Below are 14,115 nucleotides of genomic sequence, written 5' to 3'. Positions count from 1 at the left end.
CTCTCTCACTCGCACAGTCACACATGCTGTATTCATAATTTGAATTCTCCATCCTGAAGCCTAATCTGCCAACTCAGCACAAAGTGCAATGTGCAGCCTCACAAGCGCACACGCACACACACGTATCCACACACACACAGAAAGAGTGTATCTTTATATCTCCCACTGAGAGTTTTTTTTTTAAGTCAAGACATGGTATGATCTGCTTTTTGTTGCTGCTTAGGCTGCTTTCTTCCCCCCCACCCCTTTTGCATTTTGCGTGGGGGTTGGTTTCATCACTGCTGCAGTTCCATCAGAAGGAATACAGATGAAGGCTTTGTCAGGTGTGGAGTGGAGAGACCCTGGCTGCAGGCAAACGGGCAGCACAATAAAAAGTTAAACAGCACAATAGAGGAGAAGGTGGAGAGATGAGGAGGGAGGAACAAAGGAGAGCAGAGAGAGAAAAAAAGAGAAAGTGGAAACATAACAGGTAATGTAAGGTGTGAAGTGTCACTTCAGGAAAAGCAACTTACCCCACAACACCCAGACCAGCACTCCCCAGGCTATAGTTTGTTTTTTCTGAGGTAAGACTAAGAATAGCTGACTGCATTATACTGCAAGATAAAGAAATCAAGTTTGAAGAGGCATCTTTTAGGATTAAAAAAAAGAAGCTTTTATCTCTCCTGTGACAATTTTAGGATATCTAAGCTTCATGTTCATGCTCAACTTTCAGCATGCTTAGGGCACAACAGCCTTCAGCAACTTAGAATTTGAGTAAAAAGAAACTTTAAGTAGAGCATATAGATTAGAGATGTATAGATTTAACGTGCTCGCTTCCAACCCTGTCCCTCCTGGTGACTCCCACTACAAATCTTAGCATCTTTAACTCTGCCACCTCCACTCAAGCTTCTGTCTTTTTGTCAGTACCACTTCCAAATTCTCTCTCACTCTTTCTGCTATTCGTCTGCCGCAAATCAACCTCGACACTCATCTCCACCCACTCCAACCTGTCTGCACTCTCTTCTTCACCCCTCTTGTGTGCTGTCAATTGCTTTGAACAGTTGAAGCTAGGTATTTAAACTCATCCACTTTCACTACCTCTACTCCTTTTTTCACCATTTCCCCTGCTTCCCTCCCACACGCGCATTCCTCTTTTATCCAGTGCATACCTCCACTTGTCCAGGCTCCCCCTACTCTCACTACAGGTCATGTCAATGCCATCTGCAAACATTAAAGTCTGCAGAGACTCCTACCTGATCTATTAACATGTCCAACACCTCTGCATATAAGAAAGAGCTCTGAGCTGATACCTGCTATAATCCCATCCCCATCTTCAACCTGTCACTCCTACTGCACACCTCACTGCTGTCTAGTTGCCCTCATCTATATTCTGTACCACCCTCACATACCTCTATACCACCTCTGACTTCCTCATGCTCCACCAAAGTTCCCCTTGAGCCATAAAGACAATGCACCTCCTTATGAACTCTGTATTTTTTGATCAGTCATCATATCCATAGTGTTCTTTCTTAGCATGAATTAATATTATTTATATGTTAGCAAACTAGGGCTAAGGCACTTGCAAACAACTATCATGACAGGTTTCTGAATTATCGACATTTCACTATACTGCAAATTGACTATGTGCACGTTAGCATATGCTACTTCCGGTGCGGAAACTCCTGTGGGGAGCTTTGTTTCCGGTGTCCTATTCGCGCCTGGTTTACGGTCCAAAACAAGTTAAGCAAATGAATGAATCAAGCGGCGATTTACATTTCTATAGATGTCTTGGGCATTTACCCAATATATCTGCAAATGATGTTCATCGACTTGTCAATATTTTTCCCCGCACCTCAGAGCAAAAGAGAAAAGGGATTCAAATGTTAGATTTCTCAGCTGTCCCTCGTTTATTGTGGGTGTTATGTTCTAAAAATAACCAGCGATAGGTGAAATCAAGTAGCCAATTTTATTTTTGGACGGTGCAAAACGTTTCGTGGACATCGTGGACATACAGCACTGCACTTCAGAGTCACACTGCTAGCGATCGATGCAGCGATTCTGTACTGTACAGGAGAGACGTCACGGAGGAGATCGTCTGCAGCGATCAGGACACAGGACACAGGACACAATGTGACATAAAAAAAAAATAAGCATGCAAACTTGCACTAAAAAAAACGCGAAACAGCGAGGTGAAAGGTGAACCGCGTTATAGTCAGGGACCGCTGTAATTTTGAAGGTAAGTCACAACATACCCTTCGTAAATACTAATGTATAGAAACCCTTACCAGCAATCGTTCATTTTTTGTGTGGCTTTTTTCACGGTTTGTTAACATGCTGTGTAGGTGTGTACTTGACTAGCTGATATCGACTTAACGGGGGAAACATCTGGTTTGACTATTCTTCACCTGTAGTTTGAATGCTGAACATTTGCCTGTTTAAATCATAAGACCAGTCACTATACAGAGATGTGCTTCTGAATGTGGACGATGTGTCTTCTGCATGCATTTAAAGATGGCGCCGGTGAGGTCGGCTGCCGTCACGACTGCTCCGACCACTTTTTCTTTGTCTTTGTTTTTTAAGTTAGTTTTCAGCGTTTCTAAATCGGCAAAATCATCACCATTGGGTACATTAGGTATGACAGTGACACTCTTGTTTCTATTGGTACACAATGTACTCACAATTCGAAGTTTTTAACTCCGGATCCGAGCTGGCCGAGTGAGATCTCGAGGGAGAACAAAGGGAAGCGGCGGCGGCCTAGAGGGAAGCGAGCCGGCGTCAGGAACAGGCTGAGAGCTCGTGCACACCGCACACCTCTGCCTAGCATCCTGCTCGCCAACGTCCAGTCACTGGAGAACAAGCTTGACGACCTCAGGGCCAGGATAAAGTTCCAGAGAGACATTCGGGACTGCAATCTCCTCTGCTTCACCGAGACATGGCTGAACCCAGCGGTGCCGGACCACGCCATCCAGCCGGCCGAGTTCTTCTCGGTTCACCGCATGGACAGGACACGGGACTCGGGGAAGTCAAGGGGAGGCGGCGTGTGTTTAATGGTGAACAACAACTGGTGCAACAGTGCGAACGTTGTTCCTCTCACACGCTCCTGCACACCAAATCTGGAACTACTGTCCATTGTCATGGTCCTGGGTCGGTGACCCAGCGCTTTTAGTTATCATTTTCTAGTTTATGATGATGATGATTATTGTTAGAGTTCTGTGTGTTATATTTGGTCTGCCTTTGAGTCTGTGTCTCTGTCTATGGTGTCACCCCATCTGTTTGTGAATCTGTCTGTTTAGTTCAATGTCTTGTCTGGTTCCATGTGTCTGAGTTTCCTCTTTTATTGTGAAGGTTTGTGTCATATGTGAGTGTGCTCAGTTTACGTTTCCCCTGTCTCGTCAGCTGTGATTTCTCCCAGGTGTGTTCCCCTCCTGTCTCTCATCCCTTGATTACTGCCGTCTGTGTATTTAAGCCCTGTGTTTCTCTGTGTCAGTGTCGCGTCGTACCCTCAACTAGCTGTGTGTTCTGCTTCTATGTTCCTAGTGTTTGGTCTCCTGCTCCAGTTTAGTGTTTCTTTCCAGTGTTTCAGTCCTTGGTTCCTCTGTTCTGACTTTTGGTTTTCTTTTGGTGAGTTTAGTTTGTACGAGGTTTTTCCCAGCAATAAAGCTGCGCCTTAAGTTTCACTTCCGTGTCTGAGTTCTGCATTTTGGGTCCACCACTCCTGCTTGCCTGCCACACAGCGATTCATGACAGAACGACGCGACCAGTATGGATCCAGCAGACTCACTGAGGAAGCGCAGCTCAGCCTTTGACGGGACCCGGCTAGCGCTTGGAGGGCCTCCGTGCTGCCGTTCCTCACTAGCTGCTTACCCTTCGGTCCACTCACCTGCTTCTTCCCCCCGGATGCCCCGGTCTCACAGAAAACGCTCCCGCCGGTCCCGGGAGGATTACTATGAGGCCGCGAGCAACCAGCTTACACCAGCTCAAGCTTTCTACAAGATGTTAGGGATCATTATAGTGCCACCCGACTCACCCAGCGTTTCCACTTCACAGCAGGAGCAGCCACAGCCGAGTCATTCCTTGTCACATTCTGCCAGTGCTGCTTCCTCTTCTACTTGGAAGCGGCGAACGTGCCGCCAGCACTCACGGCTCCGGCAGGAGCCTGGGACTCTTCTCGACCAACTGCCTAGGGTGAGTGACAAAGTCCCCCTACATTCGCCTTCTGTGTCGAGGGATAAACGTACCGTTTCCCCCAAGGCCGCTAACGTCAGCTTCATGAACTCTAGATTTTCTGTTCCTCCTGTTCCAGAAAATGACAGTATTCATTTTGAGAGCGATCGTTTCCACTTTGGTTCAAAAGACTGTGCTTCTGATGCTCCTTCGGACCCAGGAGTTAAGACTGTTTCATCTGGAACTGTTTATTCTGGGGCTATGTCAGCTCAGTTAGCCGCCCGGCCCGAAGCTCAGTTAGCCGCCCGGCCCGAAGCTCAGTCGCCACCTCCACCACATTCAGCCTCGCTTCCCATAGCACAGTCACATCCACAGCCTGACTTACTACAAACCTTATTTCAATCCTTAGCCCAGTCAATAGCTCAGTTGGTAGAGGAATCATCAGCCTTATCGTCAGCTCGGTTTCCAACTTCACAACCATCATTTTCCCGACCTTTTCTTCAGTTGCCCTCAGCTCAGCCACCTATACAGCCATCATCTTCACCTACACCTCCGGTACAGCAAGCTATGTCTATCCAACCCTTACAGAACTGTTCCACAACCTTGAATCCTAATCAGAGAGACAAACCAAACAATATTGTTATCAGTCCTCAAAAGCTGGCCAGTTCTGAGACTGAGATTCACTCCAGGGCCTCCCCAGAGGCTGGGTTTCAGCCCCCAGCAGACTCTGGACCCCTGGCGGTTAAGAAGCCAGCTGAGGACCGCACCCGGCCGTTGCTGCCTGAGCAGACTCAATGCTCTGTGCAGCTGCAGTCTGCCATGTGTTTGCCAGAGGCCCGTGTGCCTGCTGGTCCTGTTGCGTTCCTGCCAGAGGCCCGTGTGCCTGCTGGTCCTGTTGCGTTCCTGCCAGAGGCCCGTGTGCCTGCTGGTCCTGTTGCGTTCCTGCCAGAGGTCTCCGCACCTGCTGGTTCTGTTGCGTTCCTGCCAGAAGTCTCCGCACCTGCTGGTTCTGTTCTGTGTGTGCCGGGGGCTCCAGTGCCCACTGGTTCTGAGACTGTTTTTGCTGGGGGGCCCGAGGAGCCCGTCCAGCCATCTGCCTCGTCAGCTGGGGGGCCCGAGGAGCCCGTCCAGCCTCCTTTCTCGTCAGCTGGGGGGCCCGAGGAGCCCATCCAGCCTCCAGCTGCTCCACCAGCAGCCTCATCCACGCTTGCAGCAGCAGTTTCATCCATGCCGCCACCTGCTGCAGCGCCTCCGTCTGCATCCTCCACGCCGTTGCCTGGCCCGGCCTCTGCTGCATCCTCCACGCCGTCGCCTGGTCCGGATTCAGCATCCTCAGCGTCGCCTGGTCCAGCGCATGCTTCGGCTTCATCCGCTTCACCTGGTCCAGCCCCCGTGTCTTCATCCTCGCCTGGTCCAGCCCCCGTGTCTTCATCCTCGCCTGGTCCAGCCCCCGTGTCTTCATCCTCGCCTGGTCCAGCCTCCGTGTCTTCATCCTCGCCTGGTCCAGCCTCTGCATCACCTGCAGTGGCCTCCTCTTCAGCTTCCTCATCTGCTTCAGCCTCGCCTGGTCCGGCTTCTGCTTCAGCCTCGCCTGGTCCGGCCTCCGCTTCTGCTTCAGCCTCGCCTGGTCCGGCCTCCGCTTCTGCTTCAGCCTCGCCTGGTCCGGCCTCAGCTTGCGCCTTGCCTGGTCCGGCCTCAGCTTGCGCCTCGTCTGGTCCGGCCTCAGCTTGCGCCTCGCCTGGGGCTGCAGGGGCCACGCCGCCTTCAGGTCCCCTACTACCACCTCCACATCGTCGGTCATCTGCCAGGCCGCTTGTTGGGCATCTCCGCCACCGTGGACGCCCTCCTGAACGCCGCCACTGCCTTCCGCGTGGCCGGCCTCCGGACTTGTTTCCACGCCGCCGTTGCCGTCCGCACGGTCGGCCCCCAGAACTGTTTCCACGCCGCCGTTGCCGTCCGCACGGTCGGCCCCCAGAACTGTTTCCACGCCGCCGTTGCCGTCCGCACGGTCGGCCCCCAGAACTGTTTCCACGCCGCCGTTGCCGTCCGCACGGTCGGCCCCCAGAACTGTTTCCACGCCACTGCCTACTGCGTGGCCGGCATCCGGACCTGCCCCGTTGCCATTCGCATGGTCGGCCTCCTGAACTTGACCATCTGGGCCTTTTTGGACTCTGTCCCTCCGTCCTGGGCCCCCTCCGCCCGCCCTGGTCGGGTTGTTTTCTGTTTTGTTTTGGTCCGTTTTTTCGTTTCTGCTGGGCTGTCTGGTGCCAGCCCTTGAGGGGGGGGTACTGTCATGGTCCTGGGTCGGTGACCCAGCGCTTTTAGTTATCATTTTCTAGTTTATGATGATGATGATTATTGTTAGAGTTCTGTGTGTTATATTTGGTCTGCCTTTGAGTCTGTGTCTCTGTCTATGGTGTCACCCCATCTGTTTGTGAATCTGTCTGTTTAGTTCAATGTCTTGTCTGGTTCCATGTGTCTGAGTTTCCTCTTTTATTGTGAAGGTTTGTGTCATATGTGAGTGTGCTCAGTTTACGTTTCCCCTGTCTCGTCAGCTGTGATTTCTCCCAGGTGTGTTCCCCTCCTGTCTCTCATCCCTTGATTACTGCCGTCTGTGTATTTAAGCCCTGTGTTTCTCTGTGTCAGTGTCGCGTCGTACCCTCAACTAGCTGTGTGTTCTGCTTCTATGTTCCTAGTGTTTGGTCTCCTGCTCCAGTTTAGTGTTTCTTTCCAGTGTTTCAGTCCTTGGTTCCTCTGTTCTGACTTTTGGTTTTCTTTTGGTGAGTTTAGTTTGTACGAGGTTTTTCCCAGCAATAAAGCTGCGCCTTAAGTTTCACTTCCGTGTCTGAGTTCTGCATTTTGGGTCCACCACTCCTGCTTGCCTGCCACACAGCGATTCATGACATCCATCATGTGTCGTCCTTTTTATCTACCTCGGGAATTTACATCGGTCATTGTAAGTGCCGTTTATATTCCACCACAAGCGGACACGGTCACCGCCTTATGCGAGCTGCATGAGGCACTCACACAGCACCAGACACAACACCGGGACGCTGCGCTTATTGTGACGGGGGACTTTAATAGCGCCAACCTCAAACGCGCAGCGCCGAACTTTTATCAACACATCACCTGCCCCACCAGGGGTGAAAGGACACTGGACCACTGCTACACTACAGTCAAGGACGGCTACAAGGCACAATCCCGCCCCCCGTTTGGCAAATCTGATCACGCCGCCATCTTCCTCATGCCAAAATACAAACAAAGGCTGAAACAGGAAGTTCCGGTTCAGAGGAAGGTCGCGCGCTGGACGGATCAATCGGTGGCCGCGTTACAGGACGCACTCGATGACGCAGACTGGGGCATGTTCAGAAACAGCTCCGACGATGACGTCAACGTGTTTACGGAAGCGGTTGTGGGATTCATCGGGAAACTAGCGGATGATACCGTGGAGACAAAGACTATCACAACGTTTCCCAACCAGAAGCCGTGGGTGGATAAAACCATCCGCGACGCTCTGAGATCCCGCACCGCTGCCTACAACACGGGACTCATGACGGGGGACATGGACCCGTACAAAGCCGCGTCATATAACGTGCGGAGGGCGGTGAAAGAGGCGAAGCAGCGCTACGGGAGGAAACTAGAGTCACAACTCCAACAGAGTGACTCTAGGAGCCTGTGGCGGGGACTAAGGACAATAACGGACTATAAAGCACCAACAACCGGTATGACGAACGCGGCCGTGACTCTGGCAGACGAGCTGAACACTTTCTATGCTCGCTTCGAGGCTGCAGCTAAGGTCTCCAACAATGCTAGTGTTAGCGGCGCTAACGGCTGCAGACAGGAAGATACTGCCAGCACCGGAAACGTGCTCGTCATCTCCGAGCATGAAGTAAGGAGAGCCTTCAAGAGAGTGAACACCAGGAAAGCAGCAGGACCAGACGGCATCCCAGGTCGTATCCTAAGAGACTGCGCATACCAGCTAGCTCCTGTGTTCACTGAGATATTCAACATCTCTTTATCTCAGTCGGTGATCCCCACATGCTTCAAAGAGTCCATCATTGTTCCTGTCCCGAAGAAACCCCACCCTGCTTCTCTCAATGACTATCACCCTGTAGCCCTCACCTCAGTAGTGATGAAGTGCTTTGAACGCCTGGTCAGAGACTTCATCATTTCTTCACTACCAGACACACTGGACCCACTACAGTTCGCTTACCGTCCAAATCGTTCCACAGACGATGCCATCTCTCATCTCCTCCACACATCACTCACTCACTTGGACACTAGAAGGGGGAATTATGTTAAAATGCTCTTCATAGACTACAGCTCTGCATTTAACACCATAATTCCCTCCACACTCACCACCAAGCTGGAGCATCTGGGACTCAGCTCATCTATGTGTCAGTGGATCTCCAACTTCCTAACTGGCAGACCACAGGCAGTAAGGATGGGCGGACATGTCTCAGCCTCCACCACTCTCAGCACTGGAGCCCCCCAGGGGTGTGTTCTGAGCCCCCTGCTGTACTCTTTGTACACATATGACTGTGTGGCCACTACCAGCTCCACCACCATCATCAAGTTTGCTGACGACACCGTCGTGGTGGGCCTGATCTCTGATAACAACGAGACGGCCTACCTGAAGGAGATTAGGAATCTGGAGAACTGGTGCCAGAGGAACAACCTCCTTCTAAACGTCAGTAAGACAAAGGAGCTGATAGTGGACTTCAGCACTAAGCAGGAGAGGAACTACCAGACCCCCGTCATCAACGAGTGCCCAGTGGAGAGAGTGGACAGCTTCAAATACCTCGGAGTTCACATCACGCAGGACCTGTCATGGTCCTGTCACATCAACACCGTGGTGAAAAAGGCCCGACAGCGTCTCTACCACCTCAGACGCTTGAGAGACTTCCAACTGCCCTCCAAGGTGCTCAGGAACTTTTACTCGTGCACCATAGAGAGCATCCTGACGGGAAACATCTTAACCTGGTTCGGGAACAGCACCATGCAGGACAGACGAGCTCTACAGAGGGTTGTGCGATCAGCTGAGCGCACCATCCGCTCCGAGCTCCCTGACCTGCACTCAATCTACAGCAGGCGGTGCTGGACCAAGGCCAGGAAGATCGTGAAGGACCTCAGCCATCCCAACAACAGACTGTTCTCTCTGTTGAGGTCAGGAAAGCGATTCCGCTCCCTGAAGACCAACACAGAGAGACTGAGGAGGAGCTTCTTCCCGCAGGCGATACGGTCTCTCAATCACACCACCACACAGTACTGACCCACACATATGGTTCTTACACACACACTGGACTTTCTGGACTTTGGTTTTGCACAACACTGGTCACTATATTCTTCATTTCCTGTTAATACTTGTACAGCTGCTGTTATTGTGTATATATTTATTTATATTTAGATTTCTTCATACATTCTTATATAGTTCTATATTGTGTATTGTGTATTTTGTTGTACAGTTATTTTATTTTCAACTTTAATTTATATATTTATCTTTATCTTATTCTTCCCAGTTAAATTTACCCTTCATTCTAATTTGTGTTGTACAGTTATTTCATTTTTAACCTTAATTTATATTTTATTCCTTCCTAGTTAAATTTACCCTTTTTAATTTTTCATATTTATTTCCTATCTTATTCATAGCCTTTTCCTTTTTTGTTCTCTTTAGGTCACGAGCAGTTGTCCAAGCATTTCACTACATATCGTACTGTGTATGACTGTGTACGTGACAAATAAAATTTGAATTTGAATTTGAATTTGAATGCAGTGATGCAGTTCTGCTTGTGTTGAGTGATGTAAACAACTGATCGATCTAAACTCTTTAAACGTCAAAATTGATCATTAGATTTTTTATGACACAACAGTAGTGAGTGTTCCCACCTTCTGCTCTTTGTAACTTAACGCGATCTTTCCGTTTTCGAGTTTTGGACATGATTTTGGAGTATATCTTCGCAGTAGCGATTGACCGCAAAGTAAAGCTACCAGAACTGTACAACCCTACATCCGGTCTCAAACCAGGAAGTTAACATTTTCTTGTGCACAGGGCCAATATCCGGTTGTTCAGTGATGACGTGACGAATCCTACTTCCAGGTCTAAAGTAGTCTGCGTTTAATATGACTTTTGTGTTGTTAACATGTTTAATGTTATGTATTTTCTTCTATTTGATCTCAAAAAGCTCCTAAAACAGTCAGTGATCACTGTTGACCTCCCTCGGCTTTTATTACCGCTAATCATTTATTTAAGCTCAGTTTTTAAAACCTTAGGATGTAGCTACAGCCCAGCCCATGCAGCAGTATATGAATGACTAACCTCGTATTGTGGATGGATTATCTCAGTTGTTCTCCTGGCTGAAGTTTGGTCCTTTTACAGCATCCTGCCATGCAATTACATTTGTTCCTGACCACCGAGAACACTCACGTTAACTTTTATCGAGTTGTCATAAATGAGTCTCCAATAACACCAGAAAAAGTCGCCAGATTTGTCGCTAGTCGCTTTTTAGAAAAAAAGTCGCTATGGGGGTCTGAAAACTCGCTAAATATAGCAACAAAGTCGCTAAGTTGGCAACACTACCTCGCCCTATAGGTCCTAAACAAGTAGATCAAATCACCGGTTAGACACACATACAGAAATTCTTTGATTTACTAGTGAGGGATTATTAGGCTAATGGATAGGCTAATTTATGGATAGCTCTCTAATAATAAATTCAGTATTCCAGATAAAAGGATGAGGAGTGGGAATGAATTCTGTTATTTTGAGGTAACTAGTTAAACATTATTGCTATAAATGCTGTGCATACTTTTTAAACTGTTTGATCTGTATTTTCACTCAAGGAAGAAACAAACTACTTCCACATAACTCAAAGGATCGATGATTTTTTAGTGGACTGTAGCATACTCAGGCAGTTTGGCAGTGGACCCACTACGGAAGTTGAACCCCATTTCTTCTCAAGCTGTGATCAAATGAAAGCATTTGCTTGTTGACAAGCTAATTAGCACAGAGTATGACTGCTACTCCAGGATCCTGCTAGTAGCTGCATGTAGTCTTAAAGAGATTGGATGGTCTTGGCTGGGTTCACTTCCTCTTTGATGGGTTGTGTTTGAGCCTTGCCAAAGCAGGTAATGATACTACACTGGCAGTCACAGAGCACACTGCTGAGCGTGTTCCCCTCAGGTCTCCGCATTGCCAAAAATAAAAATTCAAGACATGTAAAGGTCTTTAGTGAGGTAAAACTCTATTTTTTGATGTATACATGCTTACATTTAGCTTGGAGGCTTAAAAAGTACAAACGTGTCAGGCAAGGATCACACCTGGATGATTTAATGTTCCAAATATACAGACAGGGAGAAAATTCAAACGCAAGTTTAGGCTCATACCCTTGAGGCATTCATTATGACACGGAACTATGCGTAAGTACATAGTTATTCACTCGACTTTCGCTGACCTGCTATTATATTTCAGTAAAAATAAGTTGCATTTGACCTTTTTTTTCTGCATTGTGTGTGATATTTAACAAACTTTCAAAGGTTAAAGTAGCAGTGGCCTTATCTACCAGTGCCTCATTGTGGTCAGGCCTGTGTTTTAGTTTTGTCTTCTGAGCAGCAGAGACTTGGCAGGGTACTTTCTTCAGAGGAAGGAGGTCACAAGTCTGCTCACAGTGTCAAGAGTATGTGCTGTGTGGTTTGGAATAAGAGATCGCGTGGTGCTTATTGAATGTGCCTTACAATGTGGCATTGCAAGATAATTGGACCAGGCTGCTGATCAGCAGAAAGTCAGGCTCAGAGGTAGTCTTCCACTTCCTCAGTCGATTAAAGACATGGAACATATAGGAAGCAAAGAGACATACTGGGTGATGCATTTGATAGTCTAACACAATAAATGTAAGGTAAACCTGTAAGGAAAGAGCTAAATGATGGTGGTAATAAAAAAATATATATAACAAACAATGACAGAGGGAGACGATGTGTGTCTTACTTGCCCTGTCGGGCAAACGAGCCAGACGATAGAGAGCATTCCTGGTTATTTTCCAGAGATAAAATTGCAGTACAGAGGAGTGGAAAGACTTAAAACACAGCACTGCAGGGAGATGAGCTCACTCATTTTCCCCTTGTAGGCCTCTGGCTCAACTTCATATGCTCTCACAAGTACACACACACACACACACACACACAGATATAAACTGAATCATGACGCAGATTTACAAGCTCTGCACAGCAATAAACGCAGACAATTCGGATTAAATAACGTTTGGCATCCTGTACGTGCATGTGCGTAAAGAAGTGTGAAAGATAAATAATGACTATTATGATCATATCCATTGTTCAGTGCTTGAACGCAATCTAGTATCCCACTGCTTTCTTAACTCCCCCTTGCAGAACACAGTTAAACAATCAGGGCTCGAACTACAAACTAGGCCAGCAGTCACATTCTGAATGACCCCTTGAAACTTCAAGTTCACTGGATGCACAAACAGGCTCGATTTTATAAGGTGATCAGCAATGGATACTCCCTTATGTGGTGCTTTAATGATGGTACAGTGTATAACACATCTGTTTAAAATCCTCCTTATGTGTCCAGTATCTGTTGAATGTGCAAAGCATACAGTTCACATTCACATTTATGTGCTAAAAATTAGTTTGCATCACAGGATTAAGGGGACCACTCAGAATATCTCAGCACTGATTTTAAGGACCTACAGTAAACCAGCAAAATAATCCCAACACAGTAAAAATCACAAAGAAGGGAAACGAGATAAAGGCAGCAACTAAAAACACGGTACGTAGGCACGGCACAAGCAAGAAAGCACAATGCAGGTACAGACAGAGGGAGCTACAACCATCCATACATAACTCATGTGCTTCAGACTGGATACTGTCAATACTTTATGATGAAGAATGTCAGCATTTTGACTTTAACTATGTGGACTAGACAGCTGGTTAGACTCTAGTACTCCAGCTTGACTCTTCAACACTAGTTTTACTTAAATCTGCTTTCCTGCTGCAATGTCAGGAAATTACCAGCAAGCAGTGATTTGGACGACACGGAGGAATTGTGTGTGTGCGTATGTGACGCTTGCTGGGACTAAGTATTATTGCTGCACTTGAAAAAGCACTTTCTTTCAACCACTGGAAGGAAGGACTCAGGGGAACTGCGAGCTGACTCAGTCTCATCTAAAATGCTCCGACTAGGGCCTCCCAAGGGGGTCCCACTCCTCCACAAAGTTCCCTTCAGAGCTCAGCCAACTATGGAGGATTGCTCGGCCCCCCAAGTGATATCGCAGATCCGGCCCCGAGAAAATACTAGCAGTGCGATAAGGGAGCAAGGCAGTTGAAAGCAAAAGAAAGAAAGAAAGAAAGAAAGAAAGAAAGAAAGAAAGAAAGAAAGAAAGAAAGAAAGAAAGGAGAAAATACATTTCTTCACTCTTGCTTGTTTTCTGGGGTTTCTGTGTCCTTCTCGCACACTTTATACTCATGGTAACACATGCACGTTCTCCCCGACACCGACAAACAGTCAAGCTAGCGTTTCATCATGCATGCAGACATGTTTCTTCTATACAACTACACAACCTCAAATGACTGACGGATCATAAAGAGGAACAAAACCGCACATGGTAAACACACACGCCTCTTTGCCACAGCCTGACCACACAGCTACCAAAAGCCACCAGCGTTGCACACGCAGGGTGTAATTACGCTCTTTTCTTTGTTGCCTTGGGGCCTTCATACTTACAGGGCACATACCCACACAGACAGACACGTGTCAGAGGATACACATCCTGTTTAGAACTTTTGCTTTAGGCAATAAAGGCACATCTTTGCAACTTTACTGTCATTTTAACATTTAAACATGTTCCTTTTTGTGACCTTTAATATTCAGTAGCATTTTGTTCACAGCTTGTACAACAGGAAATCTTAATAAATAAGAAGGATACAAAAAGAGCTCCACAAAGGATATGCACTTGATTTTCT

The 14,115-nt window shown here is 47.7% G+C and overlaps 1 protein-coding gene across 5 annotated transcripts in view; it reads right to left on the bottom strand.

The window, feature by feature from the left end:
* Positions 1-14,115, bottom strand: part of col16a1 (collagen, type XVI, alpha 1) — a 106,864-nt gene that overhangs the window by 85,635 nt on the left and 7,114 nt on the right. The window lies entirely within an intron of this gene.

This window comes from Rhamphochromis longiceps, linkage group LG22 (genome assembly GCF_057381845.1).
Source record: "Rhamphochromis longiceps isolate RC_006_pf linkage group LG22, R_longiceps_female_GT1.1, whole genome shotgun sequence".
Classification (NCBI taxonomy): domain Eukaryota; kingdom Metazoa; phylum Chordata; class Actinopteri; order Cichliformes; family Cichlidae; genus Rhamphochromis; species Rhamphochromis longiceps.
This window is presented reverse-complemented; position numbering and strand designations above follow the sequence as displayed.